This window comes from Neovison vison, chromosome 1, assembly GCF_020171115.1.
Source record: "Neovison vison isolate M4711 chromosome 1, ASM_NN_V1, whole genome shotgun sequence".
Classification (NCBI taxonomy): domain Eukaryota; kingdom Metazoa; phylum Chordata; class Mammalia; order Carnivora; family Mustelidae; genus Neogale; species Neogale vison.
Window position 1 is genome coordinate 230,189,407 of NC_058091.1, and position 25,917 is coordinate 230,215,323.

The 25,917-nt window shown below is 39.6% G+C and overlaps 1 long non-coding RNA gene across 1 annotated transcript in view; it reads left to right on the top strand.

The window, feature by feature from the left end:
• The window catches only part of LOC122889412, a 76,680-nt gene that overhangs the window by 824 nt on the left and 49,939 nt on the right, over positions 1 to 25,917 (top strand). The gene's annotated exons all lie outside the window — the stretch shown is intronic.

A 25,917-nucleotide genomic window follows, 5' to 3' on the forward strand; every position in this document is an offset into this window, starting at 1 on the left:
CAAAGAAAGTGATTTTTTATGGTCTCTAAACTTAAAAGGAACCGAAGAGAACTAGTAGTATGTTTGCTTATAATAATATACTTTTCAAAAAAAATTTTTTTTTTGACAGAGATCACAAGTAGGCAGAGAGGCAGGCTCCCTGCTGAGCAGAGAGCCCGATGCGGGACTCGATCCCAGGACCCCCAGACCATGACCTGAGCCGAAGGCAGCGGCTTAACCCACTGAGCCACCCAGGCGCCCAAAGAAAGTGATTTTTTATGGTCTCTAAACTTAAAAGGAACCGAAGAGAGCTAGTAGTATGTTTACTTATAATAATATACTTTTCAAAAAAATTTTTGTATATATTTCCAGTGTTTTTAAAATTTTTATCATGTAGTGTAATCATCTTTGTTGTCCATCCAGTTAAGGGGACCATTTTGCATAGACCCTATTTATTATTGATTGATTGATGTTTAATGGTTTATAACATTAGTTTCACATGTGCAACATGATTCCATGTTTGTACATATTGCAAAATGACCACCACAATAAATCTGTTTAACATTGGTCATCATACATAGTTATAATTTTTTTCTTGTGATGAGGACTTTTAAGATCTACTCTCTTAGCAACTGTCAAATATACAGTATTGTTACCTATAGTCACCACACTGTACATTATATCCCCAGATCTTACTTCTCTTGTAATGACCCCCTACCCTCCAACCCCTGGAAACCTCTGGCAACCATCAGTCTGCTGTCTCTGAGCTTGTTTTATTTTGTTTTGTTTTTTAGATATCACATATAAACGAAATCATATGTTATTGGCCTTTCTCTGTCTTCTTTCCCTTAGCATGATACCCTCAGGGTTCATCTTTGTTGTCCCAAATGGCAAGGTTTCCTTTTTAAGGGCTGGGTAATGTTCCATTATATGTGTCTCTGTGTGTGTGTGTGCGCGCGCATATACACATATACACACATATACATACCTTGATTTCTTTATCCATTCATCCATTGATGGACACTTCAGTGGTTTCCGTGTCATGGCTGTTGTAAATAATGCTATAGTGAACATAGGGGTATATATATCATTTCTAGTTAAGTGTTTTCATTTTTTGGGGGTAAATACCCAGCTGTAGAATTGCTGGATCTTATGGTAGGTCTCTTTTTAATTTTTTAGAAAAGACTTTCCTTATTTGTCAGAAAGTGAAAGAGAGAGCAAGAGAATGCACAAGCGGGGGAGTGACAGACTGAGGGAGAAGCAGACTTCCCGCTGAGCAAGGAGCCCCCTGGGGAACTCAATCCCTGCACCCTGGGATCATGACCTGAGCCAAAGACAAATGCTTAACCGACTGAGCCACCCAGGCGTCCCTATTTTAATTTTTTGTGGAACTTCCGTACTGTTTTGCATGATAGCTGCACTGATTTGCATTCCTACCAACAGTGCATGAGATTTTCCTTTTCTCTACATCCAAGCCAACACTTGTTATTTCTTGCCTTTTTCAGAATAGCCATTCTAACAAGTGTGAGGTAATATTTCATTGAGGCTTTGGTTTTAATTTCCCTGAAGATAAGTAGTGTTGATCATCTTTTCTGTGTCTGTTGGCCATATGTATATCTTCTTCAGGAAAAAAAAAATCTGCTTGGGTCTTCTGCCAATTTTTAAAATTGGATTTTTTTTTCTTTTGTAGGATTTCTTTATATATTTTGGGTATTAACCCTTTATCAGATGTATGATTTGCAGATGTCTTCTCCCATTCCATAGGTTGCTTTTTCATTTTGTTGATGGTTTCATTTGCTGTGCAGAGGCTTTTTACTTTGATGTAGTCCCACTTACTCATTTTTACTTCTGTTGTCTTGGCTTTTGGTGTTAGATTAAAAAAAAAAACAACAACCACCAAAAAACAGTTATTGTTAAGACTGATGTCCAGGAGCTTACTGCTTATATTTTCTTCACTGTGTAAGAGTTTTATGGTGTCAGTCCTTAAATTCAAGTCTTCAATCCATTTTGAGTTCATTTTTGTGTATGGTGTAAGATAGTAGTGCAGTTTCATTCTTTTGCATGAGGCTGCTCACTTTTCTACCACCATTTGTTGAAGAGACTATCTTTTCCCCATTGTATATTCTTGGCTCCTTTGTCATAAATTATTTGACCATGTAAATATAGGTTTATTTCTGGACTCTGTATTCTCTTACATTTATCTGTCTGTTTTTATGCTAACACTGTATTATTTGGTTACTGTAGCCTTGTATTAGACTTTGAAATCAAGGAGCATGATCCCTCTACATTTGCTCATCTTTGTGAGATTGCTTTGACTGTTTGGGGTCTTTTGTGATTCTATATGTATTTTAGGATTACTTGTTCTAGTTCTGTGAAAAATACCACCAAAATTTCAAAGGAATTGCATTGAATTTGTGGGTTGCTTTGAGTAGATGGACATTTTAACAGTATTAGTTCTTCCAGTCCATGAACATGGAATATATTTCCATTTATTTGTGTCTATTTCATTTTCTTTCATTAGTGCCAGTTTTCAGGGTACAGATCCTTCACTTCCTGGGTTAAATTTATTTCTATGTATTTTATTTTCCCCCTCCGCCCCGCCCAGAGTTAGGGGGCGGGGTAGAGGGAAGGAGAGAGAGAGAGATCTTTTTGTGTGTGGGGGCAGGGAGAGAGAATCTTAAGCAGGCTCCATGACCACCAGTATGGAGCCCAATGTGGGGGTCCATCTCATGACCCAAAGATTATGACCTGAGCCAAAATCAAGAATCTTACACTTAACCAACTGAGCTACCCAGGTGCCCCTGTATTTTATTCTTTTTGATGCAATTGTGAAGGATATTGTTTTAATTTCTCTCTCTGTTAGCTCACAGATGTCTCATCTGTGTAGACACAACAGATTTTTTTTTAAAGATTTTATTTATTTATTTGACAGACAGAGATCACAAGTAGGCAGAGAGGCAGGCAGAGAGAGAGGAGGAAGCAGGCTCCCTGCTGAGCAGAGAGCCTGATGTGGGGCTCGATCCCAGGACCCCGGGATCATGACCCGAGCCGAAGGCAGAGGCTCCAACCCACTGAGCCACCCAGGCGCCTGACACAACAGATTTTGTACACTGATTTCATAACTCTGTAACATTACTGAATTTATTAGTTCTAACTGTTTTTTGGTAGAGTCTTTAGGGTTTTCTAGATGTATTATCTGTATATAATATCATGTAATGTGCAAATAGTGACAGTTTTACTTCTTTTTCAGTTTGGATGTCTTTATTTGTTTCTTTTCTAATTGCTTTGGCTAGGACTTCCAGTACTATATTGAATTTAAATTTATGGTATTAAAGTTACTTTTTAGTTACCTAGGCTGTTTATAAAAACAACATTCTCCTGGTAACAAATAGAAACATGGTAGATAAAGCTAAAATCTCCTTTAATCAGACCCTGTGACTTGTACTTAGGCCAGTCCTGGTCCTCACCTGGTCTCCTCAGAGGTTATCAGGCTGAGTTATTATGCTGAGTGAAATAAGTCAAGCAGAGAGAGTCAATTATCATATGGTTTCACTTATTTGTGGAGCATAACAAATATTATGGAGGACAAGGGGTGTTAGAGAGGAGAAGGGAGTTGGGGTAAATTGGAAGGGAAGGTGAATCACGAGAGACTATGGACTCTGAAAAACAATCTGAGGGGTTTGAAGTGGTGGTGGGGTGGGAGGTTGGGGTACCAGGTGGTGGGTATTATAGAGGGCACGGCTTGCATGGAGCACTGGGTGTGGTGAAAAAATAATGAATACTGTTTTTCTGAAAATAAATAAATTAAAAAAAAAGATATGTCTGCAAAGGCAAAGGAGACAAAAGTGAAAATAAACTTTTGGGACTTCATTAAAAAAAAAAGAAGAAGTTATCAGGCTGATGTGTTTTCTGTAAGTCTTATTTCTGTGTATTTGTATACCTGTGTATATTCCTACAGAAAATCATAGAAATATGTGGAGTTTTTTTAAACTACTGTAAATACCTGTAACTTCTTTAATTCAAAAATATATTTTGGAGTCTCCTCATATTAGTCTGTATAATTCTACTTTATTATTCTGTTTATTTCTAAGGTTTGCCATCAAGTTTAATATTTACTATAGTTTTCTTTAGGTATTCTTTTGAGTTTAAAATTTCTCTAGTTTTAGTTGGTCAAGAATTTTTGTCCTAATTTTAAATGGTGAATATCACATGCTTTTCTTTGCCATTTTTCTCTGTTCTTCTATTAATGTAATGAATTACAACGACACATTGTTAAATCTTGCACCATCCTTAAAGTCTTTATGAGTAATACTTCGGTTATATTCTATGGGTTTTTATATGCTTTTTTTTTTTATTAAAGATTTTATTTATTTATTTGACAGAGAGAGATCACAAGTAGGCAGAGAGGCAGGCAGAGAGGAGGAAGCAGGCTCCCCGCAGAGCAGAGAGCCCGATGTGGGACTCCATCCCAGGACCCTGAGATCATGACCTGAGCTGAAGGCAGCGGCTTAACCCACTGAGCCACCCAGGCACCCTGCTTTTGTTGTCTTACATTTATTTTGAAGTGTGTTTTAACTTTTTAGTCTCATGGTTTATTTATAGTTTTGTTTTAGGGTTTTGGTGTTAGGCTTATGTTGACCTCATAAAACGTGTTGAGAAGTATTCTCTTCTCTACTTTCTAGAACACCAATAAATTTGTATATAAGTACTGTTATTCCTTCTTTGAATGTTGATAGAATTCACCAGTGAAACCATTGGGCTTGTCATATTCTGTGTTAATGAATTCATTTTTAAAATTGAAGTAGAGTTGTCACACAGTATTATTCTTGGGTGTACATAGTGATTCAATATTTATATACATTAGGAAATGATCACCATTATAAGTCTAGCTACCATCTGTCCCCATATGGAGTTGTTACATTATTATTATATTTCCTATGGTGTACATTGCATTCCTATCTTATTTGTTTTATAATTGGGAATTTTGTACCTTTTATTCTCCTTTCCTTATTTTGCCCATCTCTCCTTGGCACCACAAGATTGTTTTCTGTATCTATGAGTCTGTTTCTGTTTTCTTGCTTTATTTTTAGGCTCCCCATATAAGTGAAATCATTTGATGGTTGTCTTTCTCTGACTTAGCACAGTACCCTCTGGGTCCATCCATGTTGTTCGAAATGGCAAGATTTCATTTTTTATGGCAGAATAGTATTCCATTGTATGTTATTTATTTATTTATTTGACAGAGAGAGAGATCACAAGTAGGCAGAGAGGCAGGTAGAGAGAGAGGAGGAAGCAGGCTCCCCGCTGAGCCAAGAGCCCAATGTGGGGCTCGATCCCAGGACCCTGGGATCATGACCTGAGCCGAAGGCAGAGGCTTTAACCTGCTGAGACATCCAGGCACCCCCCATTGTATGTTTTTATACCATATATTCTTTTCTTTAAATTTAATTTTATTTTTTCAGTGTTCTAAGATTCATTGTTTATACACCACATACTCTTTTTTTTTTTTTTTAACACATAATGTATTATTTGCTTCAGGGATGCAGGTCTGTGAATCCTCAGTCTTAACACAGTTCACAGCTCTCACCATAGCACATACTCTCCCCAGTGTCCATCACCCAACCACCCTATCCCTCCCTCCCACCCTCCAGCAACACTCAGTTTGTTTCCTGAGATTAAGAGTCCTCTATGGTTTTTCTCCCTCCCCAGTCCCATCTTGTTTCATTTTTTCTCTCCCTACCCTCCCGACCCCCACCCTACCTCGCAAATTCCTCATGTCAGAGATCTCATATGATAATTGTCTTTCTCTGATTGACTTATTTCGCTCAGCATACTACCCTCTAGTTCCATCCACATCATTGCAAATGGCAGGATTTCTTTTTTTCTTTTTTTTAAGATTTTATTTATTTGACAGAGAGAGAGATCACAAGTAGGCAGAGCGGCAGGCAGAGAGAGAGGGGGAAGCAGGCTCCCTGCAGAGCAGAGAACCCAATGTGGGGCTTGATTCCACGACCCTGAGATCATGACCTGAGCCAAAGGCAGAGGCTTAACTCACTGAGCCACCCAGGTGCCCCAGGATTTCATTTTTTGATGGCTGCATAGTAATCCATTGTATATCTATACCACATCTTCTTTATCCATTCATCTCTTGATGGACACTTAAATTGTTTCTATATCTCTGCTGTTGTAAGTAAAGTTGCAGTGAACAAGGGGATTCATATATCTTTTCTAGTTACTGCTTTTGTTTTCTTCCAGTAAATATCCAGCTGTGGAATTGCTGGATTGTATGGTATTTCTATTTTTAATTTTTGGGGGAACCTCCAGACTATCCATTGCAGTTGCACCATTTTGCATTCCCACCAGCAGTGCCCAAGTTTCCCCTTTTTCCTACATCTTTGCTGACCTTGTTATTTCTTATCTTTGATACTCACCATTCTGACAGGTACGAGGTGATATGTCATCGTAGTTTTGATTTGAATTTCACTGAAGATTAGCAATCTTGAACATCTTTTCCTATGTCTGTTCTCCATCTGTATGTGTTCTTTGGAGTAATGTCTGTTTAGGTTCTTTACCATTTTTAATTGGATTTTTTTTTAATTTGGATAGTGTGTTGTATGAGTTCTTTATATAGTTGGATATTAACCCCTTATCTGTTTTATCAGTTGCAGATATCTTCTCTTATTTAGTAGATAGGGTGCATTTCATTTTGTTAATGGCCTCCTTCCAGTTTTGAAGGAGTGGCTCTATGCAGAAGTTTCCTGTCAGGTCCAGTTGTGCAACCTCATCCCCCACCCCTCATTACTTGAGCCAGGTGCCCTAGTGGTCTCCCCTCTTTGAGTTGCAGGTACCTTCCTACTATAGCTGGGTTGCACTTGGTGATGGATTCACTGCTGTGAGGGGCTCTTCCCCAGGGCAGCTTTCCGTGCGGCTTAGCCATGTTGGCTGTGGATGTGCTGGTGAATGGGGCTTGTCCCCAGCCTGTCTGGCTGAGAGTCGAGGCCATAATTACTGTTAGTGTGCTCATGTGCAGGGTTGGCCCCTCATGCAGTTGGCTGTGAAGTTCTGGACCAATAGCTGCGGGCATGTGTGTGGATGGGGTTGGCCTTCGGTGTGGCTGTGAGGCCCAGCTGTGACTGTTCTAGTGTTTGGCTCTTTCCCCTGGGTTGGAGGTTGCTTGGTAGGGATGGGGTAATGGGGAGGCTGGGACTCTGGTGCAGCTGCCTCCACCTGCAGGTGTGGCCAGGTGGGGAACTGCTCTGCAGGGGGCAGGCTGGGGCAGGTAAGTTGGGCTGGTGAAGTCTGCAGAGGAAGGCTGCGGCCCAATGATTGGTGCTAGCACAGGAAGTCGAGGGTTGGAATTGGCTGCTGCTGAGCTGCACCAGCTAGTCTGTGAACGCTGTACTCTTTGGAGAATGTCCTAAAATTGGTGAATGGATCTTTCCATATAACCCAGGTGCTTTTCCAACTGCTGCCTCTTCTCTCGAACTTGGAGTGAGTGAAATTATTCACCTGCCCTTTAAGTTTCCTACTGCCTTCTGGATCTCCCAAACAGAAGCACCGCTGGTTTGCAAACACATTTGTTACGAGCCTCATTTTTCCCATGTGTGTTTGTGTGTCCCTTGACTGGGGCTCTAGATGTGGGGCTTGGATCCTTTGTTTCTCCTCAAGGGCCTGTATGTTTGTGTTACCTCTCCTGCAGGCGATCACTGTGCAGGGGTGTTGGATCCTGGCTAGATCACATCTCTGCTCCTCCCACCCATCTTGATGTGGCTTTTTCTTTCTATCTGTAGTTGTGTACGATCTGTCCTGGTTGTCTTCAGTTTGTCTTCAGAGATAGTTGTTTTGTATGTAGTTATAGAAGTTGTTATGTCCTCGGAGGAAGTGAGCTCAGGATCTTCCTACTCTGCTGTCTCCATCCCCCCTCCTAAATTCCATTTCTTTGAAAGATACAGTGCTATTGAAAATTTCTGTTTCATCTTCTTTCAAGTTTGGTAAGGTATTTTTCATGGAATTTGTTCATTTAGTCTAGCAAATTGGTTGGCATAAAGTTTTCATAAATATAATCTTATTGTCCCTTTAATGTCTAGATGAGCTATAGTGAGAACCCCATTTTCATTTCTGATTTTGATGGTTTGTGTTTCCTTTCTCATTTTAACTGGGAGTTTCTTGTTGTTGTTGTTGTTGTTTTCAAAGAAAGAGCTTTTGGCTTTATTAATTTTCTCTTCTGTTTGCCTAAAATTAAATTTTGTTAATTCCTGTTCTGTATTATTTTATACATTCTACTTTCTTTGGTTTTACTCTTTTTTGACCTTCATAAGTAGATCCTTACTGATTTTAGATCTTTCTTTTTTTCTTTTTTCATTTCATGTTTTTATTTTAATTCTGGTTATTCACACATAGTGGAATATTGGTTCCAGGAGTAGAATTTAATGATTCATCACTTACATAAAACATCCAGTGCTCATCACAACAAGTGCTCTTTTTAATAACCATCACTCATTTTGCCCATCCCCCTGCCTGTTTTCCCTCCAATGACTCTCAGTTTTTCTGTAGGTAAGAGTCTGTTTTTTTGTTTGTTTTTGTTTTAAGATTTTATTTATTTATTTACTTTAGAGATAGAGAAAAAGAGAGTAAGAGGAGAGGATGGGAGGCAGGGAGAGAGGGGGGAAATAACCTTAAGCAGACTCCATGCTGAGCACTGAGCCCAACGTGGGGCTCAATCTCATGACATTAACTGAAACCAAGAATCCAACACTTAACTGACCAAGTCATGCCCTAAGAGTCTGTTTTATGGTTTGCCTCTCTCTCTTTTTTTCTCCCTGTGTTCTTCTGTTTTGTTTCTACGTATGGGTGAAATCATATGACATTTGTCTTTCTCTGATTGGTTTGTTTCACTTAGCATGATACACTGTCACTCCATCCACATCATTGCAAATGGCAGGATTTCATTCTTTTTTCAGTAATATTCCTGTGTGTGTGTGTGTGTGTGTGTGTTTGCGTGTGTGTGTGTGTGTGTACACATATACCACAGCTTCTTTATCCATCTTTCTGTCAGTGGCCATTTGGGCTTTTTCCACAATTTGGCTATTGTTGATAATGCTGCTATAAACATTGGGATACATGTGTCCCTTCAGATCAGTATTTTTGTATCTTTTGGGTAAATATCTGGTAGTTCAATTTCTGGATCGTAGGGTAGGTCTATTTTTAACTTAAAAAATTAACATATAATCTATTACTTGTTTCAGGGGTATAGGCCTGTGATTCATCAGTTTTACACAGTTCACAGTGCTCACCATAGCATATACACTCCCCAGCCATCACCCAGCCACCCATCCTTCTTACTCCCCTCCACTCCAGCAGCTCTCAGTTTGTTTCCTGAGATTGAGAGTCTCTTATGGTTTGTCTCCTTCTCTGATTTTGTCTTGTTTCATTTTTCCCTCTCTTCCCTTATGATCCTCTGTCTTGTTTCTCAGATTCCTTCTGTTGCTGAGATCATATGATAATTGTCTTTCTCTGATTGACTTATTTTGCTTAGCATAATACCCTCTAGTTCCATCCACGTCATGGCAAATGGCAAGATTTCATTTTTGATGACTGCCTAATATTCATGTGTGTGTGTGTGTGTGTATACGACATGTGCATACATGTCACATCTTCTTTATCCATTCTTTACATCAATAGATGGACATCTGGACTCTTTCCATAGTTTGGCTATTGTGGACACTGCTGCTATAAACATTTGGGTGCATGTGCCCCTTTGGATAACTACATTTGTATCTTTAGGGTAAATGCCAAGTAGTGCAATTACTGGTCATATGGTAGCTCTTTTGAACTTTTTGAGGAACCTCCATACTGTTTTGCAGAGTGGATGCAATTTTGGTAAGTTCTTTATGGTTTGGAATACTAACCCTTTTTTTTTTTTAAACTTTTAAAAAAGTTTCATTGATAGTTTCCTTCACTTTGCAGAAGCTTTTTATCTTGATGAAGTCCCAGTAATTCATTTTTGCTTTTGTTTCCCTTGCCTCTGGAGACCTCGCTAGTACGAAGTTGCTGTGGCTGAGATCATAGTGGTTGCTGCCTTTGTTCTCCTCTAGGATTTTGATGGTTTCCTGTCTCACAATGAGGTCTTGAATCCATTAAGAATTTATTTTTGTGTATGGTGTAATGTAGTGTAATCCAGTTTCATTCTTCTGCATGTGGCTGTCCAGTTTTCCCAACACCATTTGTTGAAGAGACTGTCTTTTTTCCATTGGATATTCTTTCCTGCTTTATTAAAGATCACTTGACCATAAAGTTGAGGGTCCATTTCTGGTTTCTTTATTCTGTTCCTTTGATCTATATGTCTCTTTTTGTGCCAGTACCATATCATCTTGATGGTTACAGCTTTGTGATAGAACTTGAAGCCTGGGATTGTGATGCCACCAGCTTTGGTTTTCTTTTTCAACATTCCTTTGGCTCTTTGGGGTCTTTTTGGTTCCATATAAATTTTAAGATGATTTGTTCTAGCTCTGTGAAAAAAGTTAATGGTATTTTGATAGGGATCACACTGAATGTATAGATTGCTTTGGGTAGCATAGATGTTTTCACAATATTTGTTCTAATACACAAGCATGGAATATTTTCCCATTTCTTGTGTCTTCCACAATTTCTTTCATGAGTATTCTATAGTTTTCTGAGTACCGATCCTTTGCCTCTTTGGTTGGATTTATTCTTTGGTATCTTATGGTTTTGGGTGCAATTGTAAGTGGGATCGACTCCTTAGTTTCTCTTTCTGTTCCCTTGTTGGTGTATAGAAGTGCAACTGATTTCTGTACATTGATTTTATATCCTGCCACTTTGCTGAGTTCCTTTGTGAGTTCTTGTAATTTTGGGGTGGACTCTTTTGGGTTTTCTACATAGAATATCATGTCATCTGCAAAGAATGAAAGTTTTACTTCTTCTTTGCTGATTCTGATGCCTTTTATTTCTTTGTGCTGTCTGATTTCTTAGACTACGACTTCTAGTACTATGTTGAACTACCATGCTGATAGTGGACATCCCTGCCATTTTCCAGACCTTAGGGGAAAAGCTCTCAGTTTTTCCCCATTGAGAATGATATTTGATGTGGGTTTTTCATAGATAGCTTTTATGATATTGAGTTATATACCCTGAATCCCTACACTGTGAAGAGTTTTAATCAAGAAAGGATACATACAGTACTTTGTCCAGTGCTTTTTTTGCATCCACTGAGAGGATCATATGATTCTTGTCCTTTCTTTTATTCATGTATTGTATCACATTGATGGAATTGTGGATGTTGAACCAACCTTGCAGCCCAGGAATAAATCCCACTTCATTGTGGTGAATTATCTTTTTAGTGTACTGATGGATCCTATTGACTAGTATCTTAGTGAGAATTTTGGCTTCCGTGTTCATCAGGGATATTTGTATAATTCTTCTTTTTGGTGGGGTCTTTGTCTGGTTTTGGGATCAAGGTAATGCTGGCCTTATAGAATGAGTTGGAAAGTTTTACTTCCATTTCTATTTTTTGAAACAGCTTTGGGAGAATAGGCATTAATTCTTTAAATGTTTGGTAGAGTTTCCCTGGGAAGCCAGCTGGCCCTGAGCTCTTGTTCGTTGGGAGATTTTTGATTACTGATTCAATTTCCTTGCTGGTTATGAGTCTATTCAGGTTTTCTATTTCTTCCTGTTTCAGTTTTGGTAGTTTATACATCTCTAGGAATACATCCATTTCTTCCAGATTGCCCAATTTGTAGGCATATAGTTACTCATAATATGTTCTTATTATTATTTGTATTTCTTTGGTGTTGATTGTGACTGCTCCTCTTTCATTCATGATTTTATTTATTTGAGTCCTTTCTCTTTACTTTCTGGTAGGTTTGGGTAGGGCTTTATCGATCTTATTAATTCTTTCAAAGAACTAGCTCCTAGTCTCATTAATCTGTTCTACTCTTCTTTTGGTTTCCATTTCATTGATTTCTGCTCTGATATTTATAATTTCTCTTCTCCTGCTGGGTTTAGGCTTTGTTTTCTGGTTTTTGTCCATCTCCTTTAGGTATAAGAATAGGGTGTATATTTGAGACCTTTCTTGATTATTGAGAAAGGCTTGTTTTGTTATATTCTTCTCTTAGGACCTCATTTGGTACATCTTAAAGGTTTTGAACAGTTGTGTTTTCATTTTCATTTGTTGCCATGAGTTTTTTAAATTCTTTTTTTTTTAATTTTCTGGTTGACCCTTTCATTCTTTAGTAGGATGCTCTTTAGCCTCCATGTATTTGAGTTCTTTCCACCTTTCCTCTTGGTTGAGTTCTAGTTTCAAAGCATTGTGATCTGAAAATATGCAGGGAATGATCCCAATCTTTGGTACTGTTTGAGACCTGTTTTGTGACCCAGGATGTAATCTATTCTGGAGACTGTTCCATGTGCACTAGAGAAGAATGTATATTCTGTTGCTTGGATGGAATGCTCTGAATGTATCTATGAAGTCTGTCTGGTCCACTGTAATATTCAGAGCCCTTGTTTCCTTGTTGACCATTTGCTTAGATGATCTGTCCTTTGCAGTGAGTAGGGTATTAAAGTCCCCTACTAGTATTGCATTATTATCAATGTGTTTCTTTAGTTTGGCAATTAATTGGTTTATATAATTGACTGCTTCCATGTTAGGGGCATAAATATTTACAATTGTTAGATCTTCTTATTGAATAGACCCTTTAATTTTGATATAGTGTCTTTCCTCATCTCTTATTATAATCTTTGGATTAAAATCTAATTTGTCTGATATAATGATTGCTACCCTTTCTCTTGATGTCAGTTATCATGATAAATGGTTTTCCACCCTGTCACTTTCATCTGGAAGTGTCTTGGAGCCTAAAATGTGTCTCTGGCAGACAGAATATCAGTGGGTCTTGCTTTTTTATCCAATCTGGTACCCTGTGTCTTTTGATTAGGGTACTTAACCCATTTTCATTCAGAGTAACTATTGAAAGATAGGAATTTAGTGCCATCTTATTTCCTGTAAAGTCACTGTTTATGTAAATTGTCTCTGTTCCTTTCTGGTCTATGTTACTTTTGAGCTCTCTTTTTGCTGAAAGGATTCCCTTTAATATTTCTTGCAGGATTGGTTTAGTGATCATAAATTCTTTTAGTTTCTGTTTGTCTTATTCTTGGCTGCATATTTTTCTTACTTAGCACCCTGAATATATCATGCCAGTCCTTTCTGGCCTGCCAGGTCTCTGTGGATAGATCTGCCAGTGTAATGTTTCTACCCTTGCAGGTTATGGACCTCTTGTCCAGAGCTGCTTTAAGGATTTTCTCTTTGTCTCTGAGATTTTCTTTTTTTTTTTTTTTAAAGATTTTATTTATTTATTTGTCAGAGACAGAGGGAGAGAAAGCAAGCGAGCACAGGCAGACAAAGAGGCAGGCAGAGGCAGAGGGAGAAGCAAGCTCCCCGCCGAGCAAGGAGCCCGATGTGGGACTCGATCCCAGGACCCTGGGATCATGACCTGAGCCGAAGGCAGCTGCTTAACCAACTGAGCCACCTAGGCGTCCCTGTCTCTGAGATTTTCAAGTTTCACTGTTAGATAGCAGGGTTTGACCTATTTTTATTGACTTTGAGGGGGATCTCTGTGCCTCCTGGATATAGATGTGTGCTTCCTTCCCCAGATTAGGGAAATTCTCCAGCATAATTTGCTCCAGTATACCTTCTTCCCTTCTCTTTTGCTCTCTCTTTCCTCTTCTTCTAGGATCCCAGTTATTCCAATATTGTTTCACTTTATGGTATCATTTATGTTTTGAACTCTCCCCTCGTGGTCCAGAAGTTGTTTATCTTTATTTTTCTCAGCTTTATTCCCCATCATTTGGTCTTCTGTATCACTAATTCTTTCTTCTGCCTCATTTATCTCAGCAGTTAGAGCCTTCCTTTTTTATTGCATCTCATTAATAGCCTTTTTTATTTTGACTTGATTAGATTTTAGTTCTTTTATTTCTCCAGAAAGGGATTCTCTAGTCTCTTCTATGCTTTTTTCAAACCCAGCTACTATCTTTATAATCATTCTGAACTCGAGTTCTGACATTTTACTTCTATCCATACCGATTAGGTCCTTGGCAGTCAGTACTGACTCTTGTTCTGCTTTTTGAGGTGAGTTTTTCCATCTTATCTTTCTTTTAGAAAGTGGTTGTTTTTCTATTTGTAGAGTTGCAACAGTTCTTTACCTAGATCTCTGGTTGAGTTCACAGGTGTTCAGAATGATTTGGTAGCTATCTAGCTGAATTCCTGGGACCAGATGAAACTGTGGTCTACTACTCATCTGCCATCTTGGATTTTTCTTCTCTATGTTGATTTTGTGTCTGCAGCTTTACTGAATTTGTGTATCAGTGCTGGCAATTTTTTTATAGAGTCTTCTAGGTTTTCTTCATAGAATATCATGTTGTCTACAAATACTGAAGGTTTGACTTCTTCCTTGGCAATTTGGATGCCTTTTATTTCTTCTTCCTGTCTGATTGCTGAGGCTAGGACTTCCAGTACAATGTTAAGTAACAGTGGTGAGAGTGGACATCTCTATCTTGTTCCTGACTGTAGAGAAAAAGCTCTTAATTTCTTCCCATTGAGACTGATATTAGCTCTAGGTTTTTCATATATGACTTTTATGATGTTGAGATATGTTCCCTATATCCCTACTTTTTTGATGGTTTTTATCAAGAATGGATGCTGTACTTTGTCAAATGTGTTTTTCAACATCTATTGGAAGGATCATATAGTTCTTACCCTTTTTTTTATTTAGGTGGTGTATCATGTGATTGATTTGTGAATATTGAACCCCCCTTGCAGCCAAGGAATAAATCCCACTTAACTGTGGTGATTGATTCTTTTCATGTATCATTCAGATTTGATTTGCTAGTATTTGTTGAGAATTTTTTTTTTTAAAGATTTTATTTATTATTTATTTGAGAGAGAGAGACAGTGAGAGAGAGCACGAGCGAGGAGAAGGTCAGAGAGCGAAGCAGACTCCCCATGGAGCTGGGAGCCCGATGTGGGACTCGATCCCGGGACTCCAGGATCACTCCCCGAGCCGAAGGCAGTCGTCCAACCAACTGAGCCACCCAGGCGTCCCGAGAATTTTTACATCTATTTTCATCAGGGATATTGCTCTGTAATTCACTTTTTTAGTGGGGTCTTTGTTTGGCTTTGGAATCAAGGTAATGCTGGCCTTGTAGAATGAGTTTGGAAGTTTTCCTTCCATTTTTATTTTTCAAAACATTTTGGAAGAAGTGGTATTAACTATTCTTTAAATGTTTGGTAGCATTCCCCTGGGAAGCCATCTACTCCTGGAGTTTTGCTTGTTGGGAGACTTTTAAAAAAGATTTTATTTATTTATTTGAGAGAGAGAGAAGGTGAGAAAGAGCATGAGAGGGGAGAAGGTCAAAGGGAGAAGCAGACTTCCTGCCGGAGCTGGGAGCCTGATGTGGGACTCGATCCCGGGACTCTGGGATCATGACCTGAGGCAAAGGCAGTTACTTAACTAACTGAGCCACCCAGGCATCCCTTTGGGGAGACTTTTGATTACTGATTCACTTCCCCTGCTGGCTATTGGTCTGTTCAAGTTTTCTGTTTCTTCCAGTGTTAGTTTTGACAGTTAATATGTTTCTAGGAATATATGCATTTCTTCCAGATTGCTTAATTTGTTGGCATATAATATTTCATACTATTCTCTTAAAATGGTATTTCTGTGTTGGCTGTTTTCTATTCCCATTCATTTATCATTTTAACTATTTGGGACCTTTCTTCTTTACTTTTTGGTAAATCTGGCTAGGGGGTTATTAGTTGTATTGATTTTTTTTTTTTTTTTTTAGTTGTATTGATTCTTTCAAAGAATCAGCTCTTGGTTTCATTGATCTGTTCTACTGACTTTTGTTTGTTTGTTTCTATATCTTTTTTTTAATGCTCTAATCTTTATTATTTCCCCTTTCTCCTGGCTTTAGGTTTGATTTGTTCTTTTTCTAGCTCCTGTGGGTGTAAGTTTAGGCTGTGTATTTGAGATTTTTCTTGCTTCTTTAGGTAGGTCTATACTGGTATATTCTGCCCTCTTATGACTGCTTTTGCTGCATACCAAATGTTTTGGACTCTTCTGTTCTCAATACTATTTGTTCCCATCTATTTTTAAAATTTCTTCTTTAATTTCCTGGATGACCCCTTCATTCTTAAAGAAGGTAGGATATTCTTTACCCTCCATGTATTCGTGGTCTTTCCACATTTTTTCTTGTTAATTGACTTCAAGTTTCATTACATTGTGGTCAGAGAATATGCACTGTGTAACCTTAGTCTTTCTGTACTTGTTGAGGTCTGATTTGTGACTCAGTATATAATATTCAGGAAAATGCCCCTGTGCACTCGAGAGGAATGTGTATTCTCTTGCTTTAGGATGAGATGTTCTGAGTATGTCTGTTAAGTCCGTCTAGTCCAACATGTCATTCAAAGCCATTATTTCCTTGTTAATTTTCTGCTTAGATGATGTATCCATTGCTGTAAATGGGGTGTTAAAGTCCCCTAATATAATCATATTATTATCAGTTAGTTCCTTTGTTATTAACTATTTTATGTATTTGGGTGCTGCCAAGTTGGGTGCATAAATATTTACAATTGTTAGATCTTGTTGAATAGATCCCTTTATTATGATATAGTGCTGTTCATCTCTTGTTACAGTCTTTGGTTTAAAGTCTAGTTTGTCTAACATAAGGATGGCTACTCTGGCTTTCTTTTTCTTTTTTTTAAGATTTTATTTATTTATTTGACAGAGATCACAAATGGGCAAAGAGGCAGGCAGAGAGAGAGGGGGAAGTAGGCTCCCTGCCAAGCAGAGAGTCTGATGTGGGGCTTGATTCCAGGACCCTGAGATCATGACCTGAGCCGAAGGCAGAGGCTTAACCCACTGAGCACCCTGGCGCCCCTGGCTTTTTTTTGATGTCCGTTAGCATGATAAATGCTTCTCCGTCTGTCCCTTCACTATCAATCTGCAGGTGTCTTTAGGTGTAAAATGAGTCTCCTGTAGGCATCATACGGATGGCTCTTGTTTTTTATTCATTTACATGTAGAATGATTATTGATAGGTATGAGTTTAGTATCATTGTATTACTTGTTAAGTAGTTATTTCTGAAGATTTTCTCTGTTTCTTTCTAGTTTTTGTCACTTTCCCATTCAGAGTCCCCTTTAAAATTTCTTGCAAGACTGGTTTATTGGTCAGCAACTCCTTTAGTTTTGTTTGTCTGGGAAACTCTTTCTTTGCTATTCTGAATGACAGCCATGCTGGATAGGATATTCTTGGCTGCATATTTTTTTCCATGCAGTACATTGAATATATCCTGCCACTCTCTTCTGGCATGCTAGGTTTCTGTAGAGAGATATGCTGCTAACCTTATTTGTCTTCCTTTGTATGGTAGGGATTTCTTTTCTCTTGCTCCTTTTATGATTTTTTCCTTATCTGTGTATTTTGCACATTTTACTACTATATGTCTTGGTGTTGGCCTGCTTTTGTTGATATTGATAGTTCTTTGTGCCTCCTGGATATGGATATGTGTTTCCTTTTCTGGGTTAGGAAAGTTTTCAACTATAATTTTTTCAGGTAAACCTTCTGCCCCTTATCCCCTCTTTTCTTCTTCTGGGACTTCTATGATATGAATGTTATTACACTTTATGCAGTTGCTGATATCCTTAAGTCTCCCTTTGTGATCCAATATTTTTCTTTCCCTCTTCTTTTCATCTTAATTATTTTCAGTAATTTTGTCCTCTACATCACTTATTCATTCCTTTCCTTCTTCCATTCTTTTTCTTCTTTTTTAAAGATTTTATTTATTTATTTTGACAGACAGAGATCACAGGTAGGCAGAAAGGCAGGCAAAGAGAGGGGAAAGCAGGCTCCCTGCTTAGCAGAGAGCCCAATGTGGGGCTTGATCCCAGGACCCCGGGACATTGACCCAAGCCGAAGGCAGAGGCTTTAACCCACTGAGCCACTCAGGCGCCCCTCGTTCTTCCATTCTTGTAGTGAGTATGCTTGGTTGTTTTTTTTTTTTTTTTTTTTTAATTTATTATTTTTTTCCAATTTATTTATTTTCAGAAAAACAGTATTCATTATTTTTTCACCACACCCAGTGCTCCATGCAAGCCGTGCCCTCTATAATACCCACCACCTGCTTGGTTGGTTTTGAATCTCAGTTATACTGTTTTTTTATTTTGGCCTGACTAGTTTTTAGGTCTTTTATGTCTGGGGTGAGAGACTCCCTAGTGTCCTTTCAAGTCCAGCTAGTATCCTTATGATTGTCATTTTAATTTCTGGATCATGCATACTATTTATATCTGTTTCAGTTAGATCCTTGGCCATGACCTTTTCTTTCTTTGGGACAAATTCCTTCATTTTGTCATTTTTATATAGGTCTTTGTCTTCTTCTCTGTGTTAGGAAAGCCTGTTATGTTTCCTACTCTTGAGAGTAATGGCTTTATTAAGAAAGGGTCATAAACTGTTCAGGACCTGGTGACTCAGGAAGGGTTTCTGGTATATCTTCTGTGAAGTCTGGTGCTATGTTTTGGATGCTCTTTCCCTCCAGTCAATCCTCTGCAGTTTGTTCTTTGCCTTTAGTGGGGAGTGTTTGCACCTTGGCCAGAGTGGTTAGTTTTAACTAGGTGTGCTCTGGGCTGCTTGTTAAAAGAGACCTGATGCTATTTCCATTAGAACTGAAGCTTGGCAGCACTCTATGGCCAGTAGACTTCGTGCATGTGGGGAGTTTGTGTTGGCCTTCTGGAGGGGGGCCTGCTGCTCTGGTTCTCATGTACCCTTGTCCTAGTAAAGAAGCACATGCAGAGTGTAGAAGGCAAGACTTGCTGTAAGCAGCTAATGCCTCCACTTTTGGTGCTTTGCTGCTTCCTGATGTTAGTTTATACTGGGAGACTGGAGAGGGAAATGGCACCACCCCTCTCCTTTGTCCTTAAAGAGGGGAATTTGTCCCCACCAGTTTCCCGGAAGCCCTCACAGAAGAATGAACATTCTCTCTACTTGTGTCCCAGGCCTCTCTACTGCTTCTGTGTTTGGGCTCTCTGCCTGCCCTGCAGCACAGTGCAACTATGTTCTATCCTAGGGAGGCCGGCTGAGTTTTAAAACTACCAACCTTAGGGACTTAGTATTTGTTGCCACCTGCACTGGTTCTCTGGGGAAGGTGTTCACTGTTCTGGGGCTGGTGCAGGTTTGTCCAAGAAGGGAAGTTGCACCAAAGCACAGGTGCTCGGAGTATGGAGTAAAATGAAGCAAGGAGTCAATGTCCAGGTTAGCCACCCAGGTTAGCAGGTGTCTCTGCATCTGTGCTGAGAGTCAAGGAGGGTAATGGTATCTGCGGGCTCTTTTGTCCTTGGTGAGGCATGCCACCTCTTCCAGATGGGCTCCAAGAAGGGGGGACCATCTCTCCCAGTGTGTTCCAGGGGATCCTCAGATCTTTCTGCCCGCTACTGGGTTCTCTGCCCTCCTTCACAGGAGTACTGTACGGCCCACTGGGTTCCATACCAGCTAAGGCGAGGACCTTTAAAGCTCCAGTCTTTGAGCTCCACTGGTTGTCAGAACTCACCATAATCAGCTCTTCTCATTTTCCCCATGAATGGCTTTGGGGAAATTTTTCCTATGTGATTCTCTGTGCACTCCTCTCTTTCTCTCTCTTGCCTCTCTTGGTGATTAACATTGCCTCTCCTCTGCAACATGCACAATCCTTTCCTCCCCAGAATCTCATCTCTGCACCTCCTACCTTCCACAATGGCCGCTTCTCTCTGCCTAGTTGTATAGTTTGTTCTTTTACTCCTCAGATTGATTTCTTGGGTTTTCAGAATGATTCAGTAGTTATTTAGCCATGTTCGAGTGATGAGGCAAGCCTAGGACTTGTTTTCAAAATTGATATTATTGTAGCCAAAACAGTGAAATTAAGTGTACATATAAACTTTTGCTAGTGTGTATACACACACACACACACACACACACACACACACACATACTTGAAGTTTATTTGGGGAGATAGTGTTAAATAAAATTAAAGTTGTATACATTAGTTACATAAGTCAACATCCTTAATATGGTATAAGTGTGACACATTTTCTTGTTTTCCTGTGTTCTGCTAAATCACCATAACCTAAACTGCTTTATAAAACTGATATGTTGAAATTTATCTTTATCTTACTTATTTATTTATTTGACAGAGAAAGACACAGCAAGAGAGGGAACACAAGCAGGGGGAGTGGGAGAGGGAGAAGCAGGCTTCCTGTAGAGCAGGAAGCTCAATCCCAGGGGCTCAGTCCCAGGACCCTGGGATCATGACCTGGGACAAAGGCAGATGCTCAGCAACTGAGCCACCAAGGCACCCCTAGCTTTACTGTTTCTTCTTATGCTCATAAGGTTCTTCTGTCTCTGGGTCCATCTCATCATCAGTATCATCCAAATATGGGTCCTCCCTATATTTTAGGTTTATGGTGTAAGGTATATTTTATATCCTTTTATTTTGTAAGTTCCTTGATTGATACTTTATAGAAACACTAATTTTTACTGCTTCTGTGTTTCCTCTGTTCATACTGTCATTTTTGGTCTTTACTTTCCACTCAAAGAGTCCCCGTTAGTATTTCTTGCAGGGTTGGTTTAGTGGTCATGAACTCCTTTAGTTTTTGTTTGTCTGGGAAACTTTATCTCTCCTTCTATTTTGAATGATAGCTTTGCTGGATAGATTATTTTGAGGTGCAAGTTTTTATCATTCAGCACTTTGCGTCCCACTGCTTTTTTTAAGAAAAAGATTTATTTATTCATTAGAGAGAGAGAGAGAGAGAAAGGGTATGTATACATGCGCACACAGGAAAGGGCAGAGGGAGAGAGAGAGGCAGAAAAGCAGACTCCACGCTGACAGTGGAGCCTGATGAAGAGCTTGATTCTAGGACCCTGATATCATGACCTGAGCCAAAAATCAAGAGTCAGATGCTTAACTGACTGAGCCACCCACATGCCCCATGTCTTGTGGCTTTTAATATTTATTCATTATCACTGTATTTTGCCATTTTCATTACAGTATCTTTTGGTGTTGCTCTGCTTTTGTTGTTTTTGTTGGCAGTTCTCTGTGGCTCCTGCATCTGGATATCTGTTTGCTTTCCCAGGTTAGGTAAGTTTTCAGCTATTATTTTTTAGAATAAATTCTCTGCCCCATTTTCTCTTTCCTCTTCTAAGACTTCTATAATAGGAATGTACTATGTTTGATGGAGTCACTGAGTTCCCTACGTCTCTTCTCATTTTGCATAATTCTTTTGTCTCTCTCTTTTGTTTAGCTTGATTACTTTTATTACTCTTCCAGGTCACCAGTTCATTCCTGTGCTTCTTCCAGCCTGCTGTTTATTCTGTGAAGCTGTTTCTCATTTTGTTTATTGAGCCTTTTATCTCTTCTCTGTTATTCTTTTTTTTTTTTTTTTTTTTTTTTTTTTTTTTTTTTAAGATTTTATTTATTTGACAGAGAGAGATCACAAGCAGGCAGAGAGGCAGGCAGAGAGAGAGGAGGAAGCAGGCTCCTCGCTGAGCGGAGAGCCCGATGCGGGACTCGATCCCAGGACTCTGAGATCATGACCTGAGCCGAAGGCAGCGGCTTAACCCACTGAGCCACCCAGGCGCCCCATCTTCTCTGTTATTCTTTATCTTTGTGTTAATAGTCACTAATGTCCTCTACTCTTCTCAAGCCCAGGGAGTATCCTTACAATCATTGCTTTAAATTCTCCATCAGGCATTGTTACTGATCTCTTTCACTTAGATCCCTAGTGTGGCCTTGTTCTGTTCTTTTTTTTTTTTTAAAGATTTTATTTATTTATTTGACAGAGAGAGATCACAAGCAGGCAGAGAGAGAGGAGGAAGCAGGCTCCCTGCTGAGCAGAGAGCCCGATGCGGGCCTCGATCCCAGGACCCTGAGATCATGACCTGAGCCGAAGGCAGCGGCTTAACCCACTGAGCCACCCAGGCGCCCTGTTCTGTTCTTTCATTTGGGACAAATTCCTCTGTCTTCATTTTGTCTTAAGTCCCTTTTCCTGTTTCCTTGTGTTAAGGAAAGTCAACTCTTGAGAGTAGTGGCTTTATGGAGAAGAGGTCCCTGCAGTGTCATGTCACCTATTCCCTAGGGCCTGGTGCTACTGAGAGTATATCCATTGTGTGCTGCTTAGACTCCTTTTGTGTCCTGGTTGCTTTATCTTTCAGGTCAGTCATCTGCAGAGGCTCTTTGCCTCTCATGGGCAGTCTTTGGCTCCTGGCCTGAATGTGTTGAGCTTCAAGTAGGTGTCCTCTGATCTGCTTGTGAAATGAGACCTGTTGGTGCTGTACCACTGCCACCAGAACTAAGGGTCCCCAGAACTCCCACATTAGGAGATGAGGTGTGAGCATGGGTTTGGGCCAATCTTGTGGAGGAAGGGCCCACCATGCTGGGACTGAGGCAGGTGTAACTCAAAGGGGCAGCTCCAACAGATCGTGGGGGTGCGGAGCTTGGTGTAAGTTAGGTAGCAAGTGTCTGTGCTGGTTCCTGCAGGTGGCCCTGTGATTATGCTGAAGGGCAGGTGGGAAATGGTGCCTGGAGTTCCTTTCTTCCAGGAGGAATTTCATCATGAATGCTGACTCTCTGTGATTGCTCTGAGAAGAGCAATTAACCGCACCATGTGTGCCCCAGGTGCTCTTCAGATCATTGTTTTTATGTTGTAAGTCTGCAAGTTGTTTGACCTGCCTTTTCTCTTAGTGCAGCCCCATTGTCTTCCTGAACTCTTCTAGAGCCAAGCATGCTGACCTTTAGAACTCCAGTCTTTAAGCCCAGCTAGTTAGAAGAACTCAAGAAATTCGGGCCCTCCTTCTTTCTAAGCCAATTGCTATGGGGATTTATTTTCCTCTTGCCCTCCCATGTGTTAGCTTGTCTCTGGTCCTTCTCTGTGACCATGGCTCCTTCCCCACTGCAGTGGCCACAGTCTGTTTCTCTCCTAACCACTGTCTCTGCATTTCTGCCTTCTTCAGTGTGGCCTCTGCATTTACTTGTAGGGTTTGTTTTGCCAGTTTAAAGGTCAATTTCTAGTGGATTTAGGATGACTTGATAGTTACCTAGTTATATTCATGGAGCGAGGTGAGACTAAGGTCCTCCTACTCTGCCATCTTCCTCTGTCTCAAGAATCCAGTTCTTGGGGCTCCTGGGTGGCTCAGTCAGTTAAGCATCTGCCTTTGGTTCAGATCATTATCCTGGGGTCTTGGGTTCAAGCCCTGCATAGGGCTCCTTGCTCAGCAGGGATTCTCCTTCTCTCTCTTCCTCTGCTTGTGCAGTCACTCTCATGCACACATTCTTTCTCTCTCTCGCTCTCTGTCAAATAAGTAAAATCTTAAAAAAAGTCTAGTTCTGGAAATAAAATAGTTGTGCAAAAATTAAAAAATGCCATTCTTCTCACTACTTGGGAGGGAGTGTGAATTGGCTGCTTTTCTTAAAGGTATGTTATCTATATTAAGATGTAATAGATTTTGAGTTTTGATTTTTAATGAATTAATAGGTAAATATTTTAAAGCATTATTTTTCATACAGTATAGGAATATCAGTAGATATATCCCATATAAACAAAAGCTCCTTGAAGACTCTTGATAATCTTCAAAAGTGTAATGGAGTCTGAAGACAAAAATGTTTTAGAATCAAGTGTTAGAACCACATACTATGGTGCAAGATTTTGAGGAGGGAAGTATGTGATAAGTCATTGCATTAGATATTGAGTTAATGCCAGTTCTTTCAATTACAGTGGTATATCGCATATTGACAAAATTAGTCACAAAGTATTTGGAAGTTATTTTGTGCTGTAGGACCTAAAATACTGCATGAAAAGAAGGAGAAAAAAAAGCTATTAGTGTTTAAAGTAGCAAAAGCCACAACCTCTTTTGGACACTTCACTGCCATCTAGTGGAAAGTAATAAATACATAAATCCGTTAGTACAATAGTGTGAACGATGCCCCATAGAATTCTGTAGTACAATGTTGGTTGTGCAGCTATGATATCAACTGGAAGATTCCATGCAACTGGTTCTCAGCTGCCTCTCAGACCAAATTATGAGACAAAAGAGTTTGAGAACTACGGGTATTAGCATAGATACAGAGATGGGATTGAACACAGTGGGTTCAGAGAACAAAAATACAATGATCCAAGTAAACCAAAAATTTGCATTAGCAGTAGTAGGAAATAAAGTTTTCAGTCAGAGTAGAATCATACCATTGGAAATGTTGAGGTCTGAGGTAGTACATGTTAGGGAGTCTTTGAAGGTTCCAGAGCACTAGCATATAGAAATAGTTTAGGAAGCTCAGGGGAATAGTGGTTACCAAGATGGATGTGGGGGTGTGTGAGTGGGTAGATGAATGGTGGATGGATGGGTAGGAGTGTGGATGGCCAGCTAGGAGGAAGGTGGTTTTCAGAACAGGAAGACCAGAAAAGAAGTTATCAAGTGTCTTGATACAGCCACTCGGTTGTAACTGGCTGTCAGAGGGGAGAATAGGAATGTCCCATCAGATAATAAACATTGAGTCTAGATTTTAGATGGGAAAAATTGAAGTCTCAGAGACTGCCTTTTGAGTTTTCCAATTTTCTAAGAGAAACACTAACACAACTGCTTTGTTCACGAGAGGGAGGTGAAGTAAAGTCTGATTTTCAGATAACTGGCAAAGTTTAACACACCATGATCATCCTTTAAAAAAAAGTTTTACTCTGCTGCCCTCTTCTGGATATTATGTAATTGCCAAAATATTTCTTAAAATGGTGGTCAGTTAGTGAGGGTAGAATTGCCACTGAAATGCAGGAACTTAGCTGTAAAAGAAGGAAATCAAGGTAAAATGTAAAAAAAGAAATGGCAAACCAAAAATTGTACAAACTTAGAAATATTTTACCAACTTTTTAAAAAAAGATTTTATTTATTTATTTGACAGAGAGATCACAAGTAGGCAGAGAAGCAGGTAGGGAGAGAGGGGGAAGCCGGCTCCCCACGGAGCAGAGAGTCCCACGCAGGGCTCTATCCCAGGACCGCGAGATTTTTTCTTTCTATTTAAACAGTTTTACAAGAATAACGTTTTTCTATGTAATCCCAGTATTATATGCAATATCATGAGTATATAGTCCACATTTAAATTTCTCTTATCTCAAAAACGGCTTGTTTTTTAAATTGGATCAGAGTTCATGCATTGCATTTTGTCTATTTTATCTGCTCTAACTTAGTCTACCCCTGCTTTTGTTTTTCATGACAAAACATTATTTATTTATTTGTTTGTTTAGTTAGTTATTTAGTTGGTAGGCTCCACACTTAGTGTGGAGTTCATCATGGGGCCTGAATTCATGACCCTGAGATCAAGACCTAAGCTGATGTCAAGAGTTGGTTGGACACTTAACCATTTGAACCACCCAGGTGCCCCAAGACATAAAACATTTATGAGGAGATCAGACCTGGTGTCTTATGTTCACCATTTTTTTTTTTTTAAAGATTTTATTTATTTATTTGACAGAAATCACAAGTAAACGGAGAGGCAGGCAGAGAGAGAGAGGGAAGCAGGCTCCTTGCTGAGCAGAGAGCCCGATGCGGGACTCGATCCCAGGACCCTGAGATCATGACCCGAGCTGAAGGCAGCGGCCCAACCCACTGAGCCACCCAGGCGCCCCCTATGTTCACCATTTTTCACATTGTTCGCCATAATTCAACTAGGACACTTTTGGCAAAAGGTAGATGTCTAATTTTGATGCTTCTGATGTATATTATATATAATTTGTGCTTACTGCATCGCTTCAGGAGTCCCATCATTTCAGTGTGTCCTGGTAACGCACTGCTACATGCAAGCACTTTTGAAAAGTGACAGCAGACCTCCCCTGGAAGATAATGGTTTCCCGTTTTATTTTTAAGTCATCTC